This window comes from Tachyglossus aculeatus, chromosome 19, assembly GCF_015852505.1.
Source record: "Tachyglossus aculeatus isolate mTacAcu1 chromosome 19, mTacAcu1.pri, whole genome shotgun sequence".
In the NCBI taxonomy this organism is placed as follows: Eukaryota; Metazoa; Chordata; class Mammalia; order Monotremata; family Tachyglossidae; genus Tachyglossus; species Tachyglossus aculeatus.
In genome coordinates, this window is record NC_052084.1 from 10,447,730 (window position 1) to 10,467,366 (window position 19,637).

At 41.1% G+C, this 19,637-nt stretch overlaps 1 protein-coding gene across 1 annotated transcript in view; it reads left to right on the forward strand.

Moving 5' to 3' along the window:
• Positions 1-19,637, forward strand: part of ESRRG (estrogen related receptor gamma) — a 449,507-nt gene that overhangs the window by 22,702 nt on the left and 407,168 nt on the right. The window contains exon 2 of the mRNA XM_038760932.1: positions 4,196-4,312. The gene's annotated coding sequence lies outside the window, so the exon portion shown is untranslated. The remainder of the gene's footprint in view (positions 1-4,195; positions 4,313-19,637) is intronic.

The following is a 19,637-nucleotide window of genomic DNA, read 5'->3' on the forward strand; positions in this document are numbered from 1 at the left end:
CCCCCTGCCCCCCGGAAAAAAAATTGTGTGACTTACATTATGGGTTTGATATGGCAGCTCACAAATGACCTGACCGGTCAAAATTCAACTATAGACTAATCGGTCAAAAGTCCATTCATGTTGTACCTGAAGCACCAGATATATTGTATTTCTTGGCCAGTTTTCTAAAATGAACAGAATAGTGTGGATGGTATCTAGGCAGGCACAACTAAGGTCAAATTATTGCTTTTATTCATTCATTCAATCGTATTTATTGAGCACTTATTGTGTGCAGAGCACTGAACTAAGCACTTGGGAAGTACAAGTCGGCAACATATAGAGACGGTCCCTACCCAACAACGGGCTCACAGTCTAGCAGTTAATGAATGTGTAAAGATTGTAGGTCTAAAGTATTTGGTGGATGGAGTCGTTTTCCTGTGACGACAATGATGTTTGTTTATGCATGCACTCGGTATGTGATAGACTTGCCTTCCACGGCTTAAAAACCAACTTAATTTGGGGTAAGTTTCAGTTTACTACCCTTAGAAATTAGTGGAAGATACTGCGTGTATTCATTGCATGTGCTATACATGGAGTTCATAGATGCAATATATAGCAAAGGTGAAAGATAAAAGATCAATTTTTATGGATCCAGTAGTTCGAAGCTTTTAAGGCAGTATTATGGAAACTTTGTAATTACTGTGGGTAATCTTGCAGAAAATTAAATGGTGTGTGTGTGTGCGCGTGCGTGTGTGTGTAAGTTTGGACTTCTTTAGTCTCTGTAGTTAGTGTTCAAAAAGTTTTCTGTGCTGTCTGCTTCTGGGTAACCTTGTCAGGCTTTGTTTTTCACTTCACTGCTGGTAAAGTGCTCTAAGATAGGCTAAGTCCCTGGGAAAAGCAAAAGGTCTAATTTTCAAGGCAAGTTTAGAAAACTGAAGTTATTAGTTTCCTGGTTTTTGTGGAAGTAGCTCTGGTTTCCAGTATTCTGAAGTTTACAGGGTAAGAGGGAAAAGATACAGATTGACTTTTCTGATTTTCATTTTTATAGGTTGTTTCATAGTTAAGATTCCCTTCTGGAGTTCAGAAAAAAGACAACAAATGAAAAGTAAACAGGATGTTTTGGTCTTGTTGGATAAGTGTTTCCAGTGGGAGCTGCATGCTCTTTGGTCCAGTTAAGTCCTAATGGAACTGAGAAGGTCAGATAACATCTTTCAAATGGAAACACCCCTGGAACCATATAGTTAGGAATATAGGTGGAAAGGCAGGTATTATTACCCCCACTTTGCAGAGTAAGAAATAGGAAAATGAGGTACTGAGAGGGTAAGTGACTTTCCCAGGGTTATTCAGCAGGCCAGTGGCAGAGCTCTGTCACAAGCTTGGGCTCTCTGGCTTCCAGATTGATGCTCTGCAACTACACTATGCTGCCTCTCCTAAAAATATTCCCATTTTTCTAGAATTTAGGATGCGAGGAAGTTACTGTTCACTAGCATACTATAACTGAGCAGGAAGAACCTGTTTTGTGGAAAGCTAAGACTCCTGGCTTTAAAGCAGATTTAAAGTGTGTGTGTGTTGGGGGGAATCTTCCTCCTTGACTCCTGTTACCATTACACCTGTGACCCATTACAAGTTAACCCTTCCTTCCAAAGACCCATTCTTGCCTGAGCTGTTCTACAGATTGTCGGCAAATTACAGACAGAACACATTTGTTGCATGTGGAGTGTGCAAATGCAAAGCGATCTGTTTACATCTATGTCCCTCACTTCATACTTTTGTGTCTCCTGGGACTCATTCTTGGTGTATGCAATGAAAAGATGACAGAGGAATCCCCTATGAAGATTTTTTGTCATCAGTCTAGGTTTGCCTTCCAAAGACCTTCCCTCTGCAAAAAAATCTGGACCTGTGTTCTCTGAAGAAGTCTCAGAGGATATTCAAGATTTTCTTTTAAGTAGATCCTATTGAAATCCTGGACTGTAAGATCACATTCGATCTGGGAATTTCTGCAAGAATCAGGAAAGCTGACAGGGTCCATTCTCTTCCTAAACATTGGGAGCTCTGAAGGAGAGATTTAAATCTGTTGTAGCTCAGGGTTTACCTTTGCCCAACTGGTGTATTGTACTAAACCTAGTTGGTCAACCAAAACAGGAAAGAGAAACATCAGAAATCACTGGAAACATATAAGCCTCTGAAAAGTAGAATTTGTGGGGCACAGTGGATAGGCCAGGATATCTACTTTTACCTCTCTGTGAAAGAACTTTCCAGCTGCAGAACTGTAAGATCCTCCTTATCAGCTTAGGAATCTTCTGCTCAATGTCCTGAGGGAATGGAGTCTGACTTCCATACATTCTCTGCATGCCTCTTCTGCCCCTCAAATTGACATTGACCTGAAAGTGAACCTGACACTGGCCACTAGATATGTATTAGAGGAGCAGCGTGGTGTAGTGGAAAGAGCACAGGCTTGGGAGTCAGGGGAGGTGAGTTCTAATCCCGGCTCCGCCACTTGTCTTCTGTGTGACCTTGGGCAAGCCACTTAACTTCTCTGTGTCTGTTGCCTCATCTGTAAAATAGGGGTTATGACTATGAGCCCCACGTGGGACAACCTGATTACTTTGTATCTACCCCAGCGCTTAGAACAGTGCTTGGCACATAGTAAGCGCTTAACAAATACCATTATTATTATTATTTTTTGAGGATACATGCATACACCTTGTTACAAGTTATTCACATTAATGTCTGTCTCCTCAAAACTGTAAGCTCATTATGGGCAGGGAACGTGTCAGCTAATTCTTTTACTGTACTTTCCGAAGTGCTTAGAACAATGCTCTACACATAGTAAGTGCTCAATAAATACCATTGATTGATACTGGGTGGCGTAGCTCCGTGTGCCCAACCTAAGCCACCTGGATGATCTGAACTACTCAGCTCAACTCTGCAATTTCAGAAAGTGTTGGAGTCTCTTGAACTTGTGTGTTTGTGTGTGTGTGTGTGTGTAAAATTCACCATCTTGGGAGGCAGTATGCTTTGTGGAAAGAGTGTGGTCCTGAAAGTGAAGAAACGTGGGTTCCAATCCCGAGACTGCCACTTCCTCCTGGGTGACCTTGGACAACTGAATTTATCTGTGCCTCAATTTTTTCAGCCCTAAAATGGGGATTCAATCCTCATTCTTCCTTCTACTTGCTGTGAGCCTTATGTTAGATAAGGACTGTGTCTTACTTGATTTTATTCTATCTACCCAAGTGCTTAGTAAAATGATTAGCACATAGTAATAATAATAATAAGCACTTAGCCTTGTAAAATGAGGATGAAACACCTGTTCTACCTCCCCTTTAGACTGTGAACCCTGTGGGACAGAGACTGTCTGATTTGCTTATCTTGTACCTAGCCAAATACTATTTGTTATTAGTTGTAGTATTATTACTAACCCAGCATTTAGTTAAAATACATGAAACATAGTAAATGCTTAATATACTGTTATTATTAATTATAGCAGCAAAATGTTGAGCATTGTCTATGTCAGTTGCTGTTCTAAGTGCTGGGTTAGTAGTAATAATGTCTTAGCATTCTCTGTTACTGTCAGTGTTACGTGTAACTACATTACTAAGTAGTTGAGAAGTTTTCTTTATCCCCTGCCCCCTTTCCACACTTACACTAAATCTCTCCTCAGGCAATGGCTGTTTTTAAATTCTAGTGGTAAGTCTAGTATATTAGATGCCATGCTTGCCATTTTTGTTTATAATTCTCCCTTTTATATAAATCCCAAAGCAGTCGGCTAACAGAAATGATGTGCTAATGAGGATAGAGTAAAGGTCACAGGATGGTTAACATGTATGAGGAGATTGTGGGCTTAACCTATGGGATGAGAGAAAGATTAGCATTCAGCTGCATCCACACTTCAAAGTGTATAGCTAGTTTGCTGCACTAACTTAATTATCTGGGTTAGAGATATGTTTGGCAAACGTATCTCTAGCCCAGATACCCGTACTTCACAGTGAGAGATAGCAGAAAGCTGTCTGTTCAGTTGCTAGTTTCCTGACAATCTCTTGAGTCTGCTCGTTACTTATATTTCATGGATTCACTCCTCCCATTGATCAAGTTGTGAATAAAAACCAAAGTCTGTTGATCCCTGACCCTGTCTGCTAGCTAAAACTCCTGTTCCTACCTACTCCGTGGGCCCAAACAAAAGCCAACAGCAAGAAACTAAAATATTTTTCTTCTTCAGGTTCCAGATCTGACAGCCTGCCTAATTTAAGCCTTGATTCTCATCCTGGCTTTGAGGAGGAAAAAAAATGTCATCATGTGGACGTCACTGAAGGTTCTACAGGGGCTCATTTATTAGGTTTGTAGAGTATCCAGGATTTTGGCTTCTCATCCTTTTCTTCTTATTCATCCTCCCTTCCAAACCAGTTTTACCACCTTCTAGAAGAGGTGAACGATTATGTAGGGAAGGAGGTGGTGGAAAGTGACTAAAATGATGTGTTAAATCCACTCTTTGGACTTCTGTTTTCCATACCCTTCCTAAACCTACTCCATGGGGATTGGAGAATTCACTGTAAAAGTCTTTCTTGGGATAAAGTGATAGACCCTGTTTTTTAGCTCCTGGACTTGGGCTCATTGCCTTAATTTTTTGTGTTGGTTTACCTGAATGAACAAGTGGCAGACATCCCTGTCTTGGAGTTTTTTAGCAGTTAAATTTGTTGCCTTTAAAAAAATAAATTTCTACCAATGGCATGATGCAAACTGTAAACAGGTAGGATTTTCAGTCCTACTCAGGGCACTGAAACCAAATCTATGTCCTGTTCTTTAACATGAAGATATGGCCTGCTGTTGATAATCTGGGGATTTAATTAGGCAAAGGCTAGGGAGAAATTTTCAGTTGTTCATCTTTCCCATTCCCATTGCTTAGTATGCTCCAGGTTTAAAGTATGGTTACATTAACTATGCTGTGGGAATTGGATAAAAAGACAAAGTACTGCACCAAAGCAGCAGCAGAATCCTATATGACATTCCAAATATTAATATAAATAGAATTAATTCACTGGCCAGAGGTGTTTCCTGGAATCCATTCTATGAGGGCCTTTAACTTCAGATTGAAACTTCCCATGACTGCCAGTGGTGAAAAGAGTTCATTAATGAAGGCAGCTTTAGTGCCTTCTTCAATCACTCAAATTAATTCATTAACAAACACTGTCTTTGAATTAGACAGATCCAGGTAAAACCTAGACATTTACAAGGGTGGCTGTTTAGTTTTCAACCAGATTGTGTGGTATGAGTTAGCCTGTCCTCTGTCCAGGATGGATACAGCCCTAAGCACTTTTTGCCACTTTGGCTTCTGAACCAAATTCCAAAACTTGGAAAGTTGCTGTGGCATCCTGAGAGGGGAATGCAATGGTTCTGGAGCAGAGGAAGAGAGTGTTAGGGATACTCCTGGGAGCCCACTCTAAGTTCCTTCGATTTCCATAAAAGGTTATTATATTATTCTTTCTTAATGACATACATTTCTCTCTATGTTTGTCATCTCTCCCTCTTCCCCCTCTTTCTCCCACAAGTCACAAATGTTATTTATTCCATTTGTGGTTTAATTCTCTATCTAAGATTTTATATTTCTTCTGATTTGCGGATGCAGTGCTCAAATAGAGTTTTGGCTAGACCGGAGATGAACTTCCAATGCTTATCAAGTTCTTATTTTTTTCTTTTTTCTCTGCACACTGAATTTAATAAAGAAACTATTGTGCAGTAATAATTCCTGCAAGCTATGGATATTTCTTTGGGGAAAACAAGCTGACCTTTTCCTATTTTTAATAAACCTTTGTGGATTTTTGTTTGCCTCTTAACCAGATCAGTGAGGCTGTCATTTTTATTTTGTTTTCTGGGTGGGGCAAGATAATTTATTTCTTTCAAATTTGAGATGAGAAAAATGTGGGGGAAAAGGAAACTGTACACATCCTATGGCTTTGGGAAGTTTGTGTTGGGAAAGTGAAACTAAACCACATTTAAATAATCTTTTTTTCATTTTCTAGTTTAATTGTAAACTGAGGGAATGCTGTCTAGCAGCAGGTAGATTATTTTACCTATGTGGACTATTTTACCTATGTGGTTAGCACTTCAAAACTTACATTTCCATCTCGAATGTAGCCAACGGACCCTGGAAAACATGGGATTGCTGTGGATGGGTGCCTTTCTATTTTTTTTTAATTCAACCAGCCTTATAAATAATTGCAGGCAGTTTCGAGATTTTTTTTTTATTCTAGCCATCCCTTCAGAAGGTCATGTGTTCTAAATCCAGCTCCACCACTTGTCTGTGTCACCTTGGACAAGTCACTTCGCTTCTCTGTGCCTCAGTTACCTCATCTGTAAAATTGGGGTTGAGACTGTGAGCCTCATGTGGGGCAGGGACTGAGTCCAACCTGATTACTTTATGTCTACCCCAGTTGTTTAGAACAGTGCTTGACACACAGTAAGCACTTAAGTACCATAATTATTTGACCATTTACTGAGGAGGCTGTAAAATGTATAAAATCCAGATTCTGCTAGAGTCCTTTCAAAATGGTTGCTTGTCTTGATTGAATGATGAAGTAGCTACTGTTAGTTACCAATAGGATATTGAAAAGATTGGGGCCCAATCCAAGTTTTATTTGGTAAGATCAATCAGGAGGCAATCAGCCTCCCTTATAGGGAATAGAGCCATATGGAGGAGAAGAGAACATGGCATGGGTATTCCTATAGAGACTACAGTGGGCTGACAGGGGAGAAAGAAGACTGGAAGGATTTGAGACTGTGTTGAAGAAGCAACGTGGCCTAGTGGAAAAAGCATGGTCTTGGGAGTCAGAGGACCTGGGTTCTAATCCCAGATCCACCACTTGTCTGATGTGTGACTTTGAGTGACTTTGCTTCTCTAGACCTCAGTTTTCTCATCTGTAAAATAGGGAATATATCCTGTACCCTCCTACCTATACTGTGAGCTCCTTGTTGGGTCAGGGACTGTGTCTGACCTGGTCATCTTGTATCAATCCCAGTGCTTAGTACAGTGTGTGGCACATAGTGAGCTCTTAAATACCACAGTTATTATTGTTGAGGCTTCAGGATTTTCCCCACGTACATACACCTTGTCTTTAGAGCTTTTGGGCTTTCATTAAGTGTCTTGTGCTTCATGTGAAATTAGAAGAAAGACTGTGACTTTATCCTTTTTAATCCTTGTCATTTAGTCTCTGATCTCCATTGTCTTGCTCAGGGCAACATTATTGGGAGGTCAAGGTCTCAAATATGTTTGCATAAAATGTCACCTCCTTGGACAGATCCTTTCTGATTGAAGCTGAACTGCTTCTCACCAAACCATTTCAGCTTGTGTACATGTGGATAAGGAGTTATATGCATCCAAGCAATTATCAAATGATTTGATGCTGTACCTGTATTTGCCATTATGTTTTCTATTAGCTTGTAACCTCCTTGAATATAGAGACTGAAGATACCTTAACTTTGAAAACCCTATGGAGCCTTGTGCAGGGTCAGGCACACTCAGGGTGTTGAGTAATTATTGGTTGGTGATAGAGTCATCACCATTCCGAAACAGCCAGTGCTTTGCTCTGATAATTTCTGCCTCTCCTTCCTCTTGTCTCTGCTTTGTCCATTTGTTTCACTACTCTCTTAACCCTTCTGCCAGAAGAAAGGGGAGATCAGAAGAGGGTAGAGCAGGGTAAGGCTATGAAGCTCAGGTCAGAGAAATGTTGTTACTCACACTTTGATAAAGATTTCTTTGGGTATGAGTGGAAAATAACTAAAATAAGAAGTCATTTGAAGATTTTGCTTATCCATATCCTCTTTCCCACAAATTGGGATATTCCCCACTTCTCAGGAACCTCCACTTGTCTGGATCCAACAAACTCCTTACCATCGGCTTTAAAGCACTCAATCACCTTACCCCTTCCTACTTCACCTCACTACTCTCCTACTACAACCCAGCCTGCACACTTTGCTCCTCTAATGCTAACCTCACTGTACCTTGATCTCACCTCCCACATCCTGCCTCTGTCCTGGAGTGCCCTCCTTCTTCATATCTGTCAGACAATTACTCTCCCCATCTTCAAAGCCTTATTGAAGACGCATCTCCTCCAAGAGGCCGTCCCTGACTAAGCCCTAATTTCCTCTTTTTCTACTCCTTACTGTGTCACCCTGACTTACTCCCTTTATTCATTACCCAAGCCCCCCCAACACTTATGTCCATATCTGGTATTTATTTATATTAATGTCTGTCTCCCCCTCTAGACCCTAAGCTTGTTGTGGGCAGGGGATGCCTGTTATATTGTGTTGTACTCTCCCAAGCGCTTAGAACAGTTCCCTGTACAGAGTTAGCACTCAAAAAATATGACTGATATATTAAAGAATGGGATTACTGTGGTATATATTGGAACCTCTCCAGCAGCTAAAAGGAAGGTATTGCTAATGTCCCATTCATTCAGTCATATTTATTGAGTGCTTACTGTGTGCAAAGCATGAGTAAATGCTCAGTCCCTGTAACATAAACCTTTATAAGGGTAGGTCCAGTGACAATCAGGCACCACAATGAAAATGAAGACTAGGCCCAGAAAAATGTAAATGGCCATTCTCCACTTTTGCTTCATTTCTGTGGAGTTTTCATGGGAATCTGGGATTGAAGAAGATGATTGAAGCATCTCAGGGACGTGAGGTGCGGGAAAGGCTGGCATTAGGAAATGTGGGAGTATAATGCAGGTTTGCTTGGCCAGAGAGCACTTTTAGGGCATTGACAAAAGTACTTGCAAGAGTTCTGAAGTGTACATTAGACTTCTGTTTTAACGTCTTACTGTCTCCCTACTTAAGGGGCTTAAAATGAAATAGCTGACGAGACTAAATAATTCCTGAAAAATAGAATGGTAACACATAATTCTAAGCTCAGTAAGGATACTGCCCTTCTTGTTAGTATCCTACTTAATGAGCATTTGAAGAAATTCACCCATGACCAAGCTACCCCTAAGTAACAGCCTCTTTGGTCCCCTCCGCCCTTGAGAATGTAGCACATTGCTTAAGTAGTTCTCACTTAGTGGGGGCACTGTCACCTACACCAGAGTCTTGGCGAGTCCTATAAATTCAGGCTGCAGATGTAATTTCAGGTCTCAGGGAGCCCTGTGGTGTTGCAGTGATATTATAATCAATGACTATAGCTCCCTCTGAAGCTCATAAAATGACCTCTTTCGGCATTGATTTCTTTTCTGCTCTTTTTCTCTGACCTTTCTGCACCTCCCATGCCTCTTCATTTGCTAAGGCATGGTGCATCTTTATTGCCAAACAACCTCATGATAACCACTATAGTAGCCATGCATTTAGCACAGTGTGGCACATTACTGCCTAAAGAAGCACTGTGACTGCAGGCCTACCTTTGAAGCCAGTCACAAGAGTGACCTTCATTACTGGGCTAGAGTACACTGCTCTGCACTCCTTCCTTGCTTTTCTCTCTGCAAATTATTAAAAGTACCCCATGCATCCATCTTCTTCTGCTAAAGCTTTGAATGAAGAACTCCAAGAAATCATCCCGATTGCCTGATCTCAACTTTACCCACTGGCTTTTAGTCTAGAACTTCTGACTTGGGTGAGCATGTAACTGTAGCCACAAATGTGGTTAAGTCCTGAAGGAAAAGGAACCATTCTTCAGAGATGTAGGTGCTGTCAGTTTGGCCTGTAGGACTGTACAAAATATGGCTTTTAGGACAATATATGTATTTACTGTGCCTCAGGAGCATTTTTAGGCTAGATACAGCTTCGGGGGGTGGGGTGGGGGGAAGGTAGGAGGAGGCTCCTAAAATAGCCAAATAAAGAGCTAGTCTGAAAGAAAAATATCATCCTGTGCTGCTTTCGTAAAGTTTCCAGAAGGCTTATAAGCACCTGATGTAGGATAGACTTTTTCTTTCCAGGCATCTGCTCTCTTTGCCTAGCTCAACATTCTAGCCGCTTATTTTATTTTTATTTTTTGCCGGTGCTCCAAAGTGAATGTGTCAGCACTGAGCAGCCCCCCAGCTCTGTAAAGAATGCCACGGCTGACAACTTCGCAGCTGCCGAGGAGTAGCTGGACTTTCCTCGTAAAGTGATACTTCTCGCGGGACCCTGTCTTCCAATGGGACTGTGTAGTTTCCCACTCCCATTTCTGCTGGAAGAAAACAGGTCCACTCCTTCATGCTGAAATTGCTGTTGTTTGGGGGTGGACAGCATCCACCACAGATCCTTTTATCTACAAATAATGAAAAGGCTTCTAGGGTGGGTCCTGTCCTCTCTCATGGACAGTATAAAATAAGAATGATGCTATTCAGAAAGAGGTTCAGCAATTTGCAACACAAAGATGTGTTTGGACTATTTTTTAATGGTATTTAAGTGCTCACTATGTGCCAAGCACTGTTCTAAGCACAGGGGTAGACACAGGGTAATCAGGTTGCTCCTCTTGGGGCTTACAGACTTAGTCCCCATTTTACAGATGAGGGAACTGAGGCACAGAGAAGTGAAGTGGCTGGCTCGAGGTCACACAGCAGACAAGTGGTGGAGCTGGGTTTAGAACCCATGTCCTCTGACTCCCAAGCCTATGCTTTTTTCGCTAAGCCACACTACTTCTCTACTGCACTAAGCACTGGGGCAAGTACAAGGTAGGACACAGTCCATGTCCCACATGGGGCTCAGTGTTAAGTGCTCAGTTTTACAGATGAGATAATTGGGGCACAGAGAAGTGAAGTGAGTTGCAAGTTCACACAGCAGACAAGTGTCAGTCCCGCAGTTAGAACCCAGGTCCTTCCGATTCCCAGGCCTGTGCTCTATCCACTAGGCCATGCTGCAAACACTTCAGAATAAGCCACAGAATTAAAATTTTTAACTACTAGTACTGCGTCTTGAATCTATTGCATATGTCTATAGATCCTTATCTTATTCCAAGATGCCATTGCTGCAAAAGGTGGAATTAGGACACCTTTTTAATGCTAGTCCATAACGAGTAGTAGTTAAGTGTTAAATGCATGCAGACCGCATGCTAGGAACCAGGAAGCGTACAGTAGAAGCAAAAAACACAGTCCCAGCCCCCAAGATGCTTTAACAATCTAATACAATGCTCTCATGTAGAAAGCTAAGTGAATAGCCTATCAATACAAAGGTGATCTGCTTGTACAGTTCCTATTTAAACTGTGAGGCCCATGTGGTCCAGGGATGGTGTCCATTCTGATTATGATGTTTCTGCAGCAGTGCTTAGTACAGTGCTCAGCACATAGTAAGTGCTTAAGTATTGTTATTGTTACCACAGCTATGGCTGAAAAGATCAGTGCAGTACCAGCAGCTCTTTCTTCACTTTCGAGCATGTGAGGACTGTCTGGTTGTTTGAAGTCATTACTTCTGCTTCCAGAGCATTTGTGTTTGGTTGTGTCTGTTTCTCTGCCTCATGGTATGCATGAATCCTTAACTCCAAAAGAGCCTCCAGCTTCTGATTCTTGAATGTTGACTTGGTGGTGCATTGCCATTCCTCACCCTTCAATCAGTTGTATTTATTAAGTACTTACTGTGTGCAGAACACTGTACTAAAAGCTTGGGAAAAGTACACTATAACAGAGTTGGTAGACACTTTTCCTGACCACCATGGGCTTATGAGCTTACTTCAATAGCTATGCTGCACTGTTTGAAAACGTGCTTCACCTTGGGCTTGCCCATCCTGTAGTTTCTCATCTCCAGTATGCCATACAACAGTCCTTTGAGTGCCCTATTAATTATAGCTAAGGGACTTGATCATTTGGCAAACTCTTTGTCACATTTTCTGGGTGCCTGGCACATGTACTGAAAGCATAGTAATTTCTGGAGAGACCCCTTAGGGACAGACTCTCGACTACAGGCTCATTGTGGGCAGGGAACATATCTACCAACTCTGTTATATTGTACTCTCCCAAGTGCTCCTTACTTTGCTCTGCAAACAGTAAGTGCTCAATAAGTGATTGATTGGACTGGTGGAACAAGAATACTTTCTTGCCTCATTCAGGCTCACCTAGAGAATTCTTTGCTGATGTTGTGGCAGTGCTGTAATCCACAAGAAACCTAATTATTTTGCCTTCTACGTTAGAGGTTTCACTGCTTTTGTTGTTAGTTTGGAGGACTTGACGGACACTATCAGGACATGTTTAAACTGTGTTGTATTGGCCCAGATGACCTATTATCAACTATATTGGTCAAACTTTTTTTCCCCATTCTCCTTCCCAATTCACAAAGCAAAACCTGAAACTTAAATTCCAACCTAAAGTGTGCCTTCAGGATTATATAGGCAATTGTCTCATTTTTCAACTCTACAGTGTTGGTGGGTGTAAAAGAACTTGTCTGGAAACCTTGAAAAAGCTCACTGTTACTTGAAAATATTTTGGAGAGTAGAGTAATTGAAAGATTTTTGTTAATAGCCACTTTTTCTATTGTAATAAAATGTTTTTACTAAGGTTGTAGCCAGTAGCGCTAAGCAAAGACATTCATCTGAATAGCTTTATAGAGGAGGTTCAGTGGACTGATAGTACAACTAAAAACTCAGATTGTTAAATATTGTCTTTTGTCAGTCACAGTCACATGCACCAGCACCTATTTCAAGGTACTCGACATTAGTAACACCATTTTATAAGCAGAAGAGCCTTTTCTCTTTCCACTTAGGATTTGTCTAACTGCTGATGCATCCACTCCCAAAGTGTATTTTCAGTTGCATTTTTGATGTACCTTCTTTGCCAATCTAAGGTTTGCATTTCTCAGTCACTCCTGACTTAAAATAGCACCATGGTGCATGTCTTGAGAACTTAAAGGTGTAATTTCCTCACAAAATTTCCTTTAATCTTAGGACTTAGCTAAAGGAATGGCATCCAGATGTTTCAGTAACAGCAAAAACTGAATACTCCCATCCTCTTGCCCTTGGCTGAGGGCAACCCATTTTAGTCAATAGTATGTATGGAGAGCTTATTCTGTGCTGTACTCTATACTGTGTGCTTGGGAGAGTATAATTGTAACATCTCACTGTCCTCTGAAGTTGGGTTGGATCCTAAGCACACGAAGGAAGACAACCATTGACTCCTTATTGACTCTGTTTTTAGATGTGACAAGTGATGAATCAGCCTAAGCTTGCCTGGAGCTTTCTTTAGGATAATACCCCAAAGGGAAGATCTCAAACTCAGAGTGTTATCAAATGGGAACACTCTTTTCCCATACTACTGGCTTCTTTCTTGCAATGTGTAGGAACTCACCTGAGCACATATATCTGCTGACTTGAGGTCCTTGGGGTTTGTTTGCGGGAGAGCAAAAATGTCCTTTAAGAAAACTTTCTCTAGCTGGTGTGTGGTTTATGTTTTGTTTTTTCTCCCCTAGTTACTCTGACATTATCCATCTTCCTTGGAGTTTGACTTGATTGAAGGCATCAGAAAAGAGCACAATCAATGGTATTTACTGAGCACTTACTGTACAGAACACTCTACTAAGCACTTAGGAATGTACAGTGGAGGAGGTAGGCATATCACCATCTTGCTTAGGATCAGCCATCCCTAAATTTTCAGTTTTCACTCTTCCTTCTTTATAAACAATGAAGACACTTGAAATTCTGTTGACAAGAGTTTAGGAGACAAACTTGTCACTAATAGAAACCAAAAGGATCTGAAGGTTCCTGCCCTGATTGAACTTGCTCAAAGTTCATGCTGGGTTTTGATCAGACTGGGCACCCCCTCCTTTAATACTCCCAGGAATATAGCACCATGATGATCCCTTCCAAGAGGTATTTCCTAATTCAATCATGTCATGCTTTCCTCCCGGCGGATGGGACATTCTTAGGGTAGGATAGTGTTTCCTTCAATAGATCCATAATACCCTGACCCTTGCCAAGTTTATTTTGAACAGGAGATACTTTGATTCTCCATTTGCTGACACAGAGTGAATTGGTATGTGCATGCTGTCTGGACTTCTGTCATTCAAATATTTATTCACCTAAAATGACCTAAGATCGTAGACCATAAATCTGGAAATGTAAATGAAATCCACTCCCTTATACTAGCATGGGAACCGCCTTCTAATTCTGCGTAACCACATTATACCTTAATATCCATGTTTGAACTATCTCTGCCTGTTAAAGTATGTACAGGTGGCCGCTTTGAGCACTGAATGGGAAGCGGACAGGTCCTGGTGGCTTCTCATGGCCATGAATATTTCACAGGCATCAACCCAGTATAAGTTTCTACCTAAGCAGCTCTGTGGTAGATTACACCTTTGTTCAGTGATCCTTTGGCTGGAAGTTTTTTCTTAGCCTCTTTAATAGTTCCCTGTGCTTTTGTAGCCTAAATGTTTCATTCATATCATCCCTTCTGGAGGTCAAATCTCCCTTTGCATTAGCCTGGGATTTGTCTTGCTGTTAGCTTAGGCAAAGGACACATTCTTTCCCTTTGCTTTCGGTACACCTTCAGCTAATTTCCATCTCTTGTTGCTTTTCTCTTCTGCCAGGCTGTCAACTAATTGTGAGTAGCATTGCCTACTCTCCCTGGCTGGGAGGCAATTCTAATGGAGACTGAGGTTGGAAGAGTGAGTCTAGAGCTCCTTTAGCATCGATGGTCCTTGTGACAACACAGAGGCAAGTCATGACACTCCCTTGGTCAGTCGGAATGATAGTGTGGTGTATCTCTGCTTGCTTTCTTTGGCTTTTATGGATTGGGGAGGAAGAACACCTTCAATTCTTCTTTTTTCTTTCACCTGCCCAGTGCTATTGGGGTGCCATCTTGGAAGAAACACTGTAACTGTATATGAGGAAGCAACATGGCCTGGTGGATAAAGTCAGGCCTGGGAGCTAGAGGGAGGACCCTGAGTTCTAATCCCAGATCTGCCACTTGCCTACTGTGTGACCTTGGGCAAGTCACTTAACTTCCCTGTACCTCACTTTTCTCAACTGTAAAATGGGGATTCAGTACCTTTTCTTCTTCCTACTTGATTATGAGCCCCATGTGGTATAGTCACACCTGGTTAAGTTGTTTCTACACCAGGACTTGGAACAATGCTTGACACTCCTAAGCACTTAACAAATACCATTTAAAAAGAACAAACAGACTTTCTGCTTTTTGGGCCACCGTACCTTCATTTTATTTGTGATACCTCAAAGGCTAGATGTGACGTGCCTAAATTTCCGTACTTTCGGAAGATGCCTTCAGGTCTCAAGGCCATTGACTACAGACCCAGATTCTCGGCTACCATCAAAACTGTTGGCTAGCTTGCCTGACTTAAACACTGGCTTTGATTCTACTGACCCAGTATGTATGGGCACTCTTCCATTTCTTCTAAAGTTCCTTTATTGACTCTTTCCCCTCTTCACTCTTTAATTCCGGGTTAGTTTTTGATTGTTTTACTCTTCTTGTTCCACATTCTCACTCTCAGGGATCTTAATCTATTCACATTGGTTCAACTACCACCTCCTTGGGGATGATGTACAAATCTTTCTCTCCAGCTTTGATCTCATCTCTTTATGATCTTTACCTCTGCCTAGGTGGTCTCTTAAACTGAACTCCTTATCTTCCCTCCTAACTCCTGCATCTCAGTTGACAACACCAACATCCTTCATGGCCCAGAAGCCCCAACCTCAGAGACAGTGTAAGAGGCAATAATGTAGAGGAGTCAAAGATGACGGTAACTCCTTCCAGTTCTTGTATGTTTCATGGATCTGACCTCTTTTCTTCTACCTTATTTAAACCATCCTACTTGGAGCCCTCCTCAGCTCTTGATAAGATACTATATTGGCCTTCCCATTTCTGGCCTTTTTTTTTTTCCACAGAGTTGCATGTGTCAGCTTTTGAAAGCACCCAACAGAACATCTCTCCCTTCTTCAAACCTTCAGTGTCTACACATTAATTTAAAATTCATAACCATTGGTTTCCAGGCTGTCCGTCAGTTTATTTCCATCTCACCTAAACTCTACTTGCTGCTACATTCCAGCTTGTGCCCACTGACTCTCCCAAGTAAATCTAACTGCACCTTGCTCCTGGCTCTCCTGGCATCAGCCTAATGTTAATAATGAATCCTCTCACGTGGAACTCTTTCACCCAAAATACAAAGTCAAACCATGCCCCTCTCCGCATTCCTTAGGACCCTACTAAAAATTCACCTCTTCCAACATGCATTCCCAGACTAATTCTCCCATCTTCCCAGTCACAAGATTACATAACATTTGTGGGTTATTCTGTTCGTTCATTCATTCAATTGTATTTTTGAGTGCTCACTGTATGCAAAGCACTGTACTAAGCCCTTGGGAAAATACAAAACAACCATGAACAGTGATATTCCCTGCCCACAATGAGCTTACAGTCTAGAAGCAAGGAGACAGACATAAAAATAAATAAAATTACAGATATGTACATAAGTGCTGTGGGATTGGGAGGGGGAAAGAGCAAAGGGAGCAAGTCAGGGTGACACAGAAGGGAGTGGGAGAAGAGGAAAAGTGGGGCTTAGTCTGGGAAGGCCTCTTGGAGGAGATGTGCCTTCAATAAGGCTTTGAAAGGGAGAGAGTAATTGTCTGTTGGATTTGAGGATAGAGGGCGTTCCAGGCCTGAGGCAGAATGTGGATGAAGGGTTGGTGTCATATCTTTTTTGTTCTTTATCTTTGTATTTGATAATAGATGTCTTCTTGTCTTCCCCACTATTAGAAGCCAAAGTCAGGGACCATGACTGTTATATTTCTTTTTAATATAATATTCCAAGAGCCTAAGATAATGCTCTTTCTGCACTCCGTGGGCACTTAAGAAATATAATTGATGATGAAGAATGTAATACCTTTTCCAGGACAGTAAATAACATGCTATTGGTCTGCAAGGGCTAACCAACCTCTAAAAAAGCCAGCAGTTTTTATCTTTGTTACTGAATGGATCATACTTCTTATGCCATTGGATTTAATCCCATCTCTTTAATCTTGAACCTTAGAGACAGAAGACCATTGTCCAGTACCTGTAATCGTATTGCAAATTGAAGAAAATAAACTTTAAAGAAAAAGGTTAAAGACAAGGCTCTGAAGCCTTTTTTAGTCTGGGGCAGGTCATATTTGAGGTTGGGGAAGAATGACATTCTAGTAGAGTTGGATCCCTGAAATGTAAGTGTCCCTATCCAGTTGGGGGGGGGAATTTGTTTTGAAGATGTATTACATTCCACAACCAAATGGAAAAAATGACACCTGTCATCATATCTAGAAAACAGCTGGCTTATATGGCTAAGTGCCACAGCCTCTTTAAACATGTTTCAATCTCTCCTCCTGCCGCCCACCCCAATACTCCTGCTACAGCTATCCAAGTCCTTATCCTCAGCAACTGTAGGAACTTTGTGCCTTTAAATAGTGATAGAACCCTCTGGATTGGGTAGAAAATGCTTCAGGCTATTAGCTGTTCAAGCAGCCAAGTTTGCTGTTGAATGTACAGCAAAGAGTTAATGAATGATCCTTTATCAATTTGAACCCAACTGACCTTTTCTTTGGCCATTTTCATTAGCCAGTTAGAGGAGTTGGATACTCTCATTTTGGGCTTGTGATTTAGGCCTTTCTTGTGAATCTAAACTACAGTTATAAGAGGGTCATTATTTTTTTTTCTAGGCTTTGAGTACTGTCTTCTGTTTTCTGTTTCAGTATTTTTGGTGGCTATACTTTTCTCTTATCAGATGGATATCTTGGCTTTTTTCTCTTGTTCCTTCAATCAGTTAATTTCCTTTGCTTCTGTAGTCCTTGTAATGAGTCATCATCATCAATCATATTTATTGAGCGCTTACTATGTGCAGAGCACTGTACCCCTATAGTGATGTGGCTTTTGAAGTGAAAAATCCCTACATACATAAGGACTGTCTTGGATACTTTCTTTTGCATTAGCAAATAAAGCTGCAACAAGTGCTCATTTAAAAAAATACATTTTCCCAGCTGAGCACATTAAGGCTACATGCTGCATCTTTGTATTCCCTTCAATAAAGCAGGTGTGCTTCTGGAGATTAGCTATTTTTTATAAAGAATGATTTTGAAATAAATGACAATGGGCTCATTTCTCTTTATGCTGAGGATGACACTAAAGGAGAACTGCAGTGATTAGTTTTAATACCTCAGATAGCTTAATGAATACTTACTAAAATTGTGTGTGTATGTAGAGGGTGGATCTCTATGTACAGATATATATAAATACATTTCTTCCATCTTTTAAGTAATACCTGGTAGCAGTTTTAACATCTCTTTGGCCGTGAATGGTCTTGGTGCATGTTTTACAGCTGTTTTTCAGCAGGAAGTCCTGTCTCCTGACATAATTTATTTTAAAAGAGGGTCAGGCAATAAAAAGAGATAGTGTAGCTCCAAAGATTTAATCCCGTACTGGCGTTTCTCAAGTTAAAAGGTCTGATTCTGACTTTTCAGCCTGTATGTTGTGTGACTGTGCCATGTGATCTACTGCATCTGTTTCTAATTTCTTCTCTTTGATAGAGGACAGGGCTATACGGGATGACCAACTTTGCTTTGATTTTAGAATTCCATAGTAATGATATAAAATAATGGGTATAGTTGTCTCTTCCACTGGATGAACCCAGTGATGATAGTCATTATATGCATATGCAAGACCAGCAACCCTACTCAAATACTGTCCTTAGGGCATACTTACTACACCCATTACAGGCATTCCACACAGGACATGGTCTTTGTGTTTCATGCAACCTACCTGTTTATCAGAAAAAAAGTCAACTGTTATTTCAGGGGTAGATAAGAGCTCAGAAGGGGAACAGATGTTTGGCCATGCCTTTTTTAAAAAACTATTTTTTTGTATTGTTAAGCACTTACTATGTTCCAGATACTGTACTATGCCCTGGGGGTGGTAGATACAAGCTAATCAGGTTGGACACAATCCATGCCCCACATGGGGCTCACAGTATTAGTCCCCGTTTTACAGGTGAAGTAAGTGATGCACAGAGAAGTGAAGTGACAAGCCCAAGTCTTGGGAGGAGATCTTGCTGAAAGAAATATCCAAAGCTGAGTCTGTGATCACTTTTTCCTCGTCCATGATCATTTTAATTGTTCAGTGCAGTCACACCCAATACCACGACAGATGTCAGTAATAGTAGGTGTTGGTAGTATTAGTATTTATTGAGTGTCCATTGGGGTCAGTGCTCTGTATTAAGCACATGGGAAGGAACAGAAGAATCAAGAAACCCATTGCCAGGAACTGAACCCAGCTGCTGTCTGGTCTTAAGGAGAATCTCTGCCACTTACAGGCTCCTTGCTTTATTGGGGTTATGTTGTGGGAGATTGCTCCTGCTCCGTAAATATCAAAATGCTCCTCAGTGTTTTCTGGTGGATACTAGGACTTGAGAATCAACAGATGGAGCTTTTTTAGGGCTGCTGGGAACTATTTAACAGCTGGTGATAAACTGAACTGGAGCTGGAAGCAAATGGAGCTGAAATTTGTGGATTATATTTTTCACCTATTTCTTAGATTATGGGGTGAGAAATCTGGTCCTTGAGTAATGGGTGGACCTTTAATTTCACATGCCAAAATACAGTATCATAACATGACAATTGACAGAAATTTTGGCTATTAGATGAAAATAGGATGCTTAACTCAGTCTGGTGGAGTAACTAACAAGCAGCAGCCCTCTGTGTTAGCAGAGTTTATCCCTTCTCACCGAATCAGAGC